The sequence below is a fragment of the Buceros rhinoceros genome, unplaced genomic scaffold, assembly GCF_000710305.1.
Source record: "Buceros rhinoceros silvestris isolate BGI_N320 unplaced genomic scaffold, ASM71030v1 scaffold13572, whole genome shotgun sequence".
NCBI classification, from domain to species: domain Eukaryota; kingdom Metazoa; phylum Chordata; class Aves; order Bucerotiformes; family Bucerotidae; genus Buceros; species Buceros rhinoceros.
Window position 1 is genome coordinate 28,900 of NW_010397293.1, and position 599 is coordinate 29,498.

Sequence of the window (599 nt, forward strand, 5' to 3'; positions counted from 1 at the left end):
GGCGCGGTTTGTTCCCCCGTTCGGTAAGACCCGCTCTGCTGAGGGAAGTCAGGGCAGCTGGCACTGCTCCCTTCCCTCGGAGAAGCCAGGGGTGACGAAGCAGAGCTCTGGCTTGTCAGAGAGCTTTTCCCTCTCCTCTGGACCCCCCACAGCCCCTGCTCATCCGCATCCACAGCAGTCCCGTCCGCCTCGGACTGCTCGGGCAGCCCGGTGCCCATTCTACGCGTGCAGGAACACACCGAGCGCAACAGTAGCGCTCCTGGTAGACGCAGCATCCTACCGTCCTCCCTGCTGCAGCTTTATGTCACACGATGCCTTTGCCATCTAGAAACCGTTACCGAAACCAAACAGCTCATCAAGATGCTCCTTCTCTCTCGCAAGCAGTTCTCTGGTTCGACTGGTGGAGTGACAGCAGCACTGTACTGAACAGCTCCACAGATTGGTTTCTTTTAAGACCTGAGATGAAGTTACGGTGGAAAGAGGTTGGCTCAAAGCATTAAGCACAATCATGTTCAATTAAAACTAATTGAGAACAGTTTCCTAAACTGATAAATGAGAAAAATGCACTAAAAGCACCAGAAAGATACGAAATTCCCTAC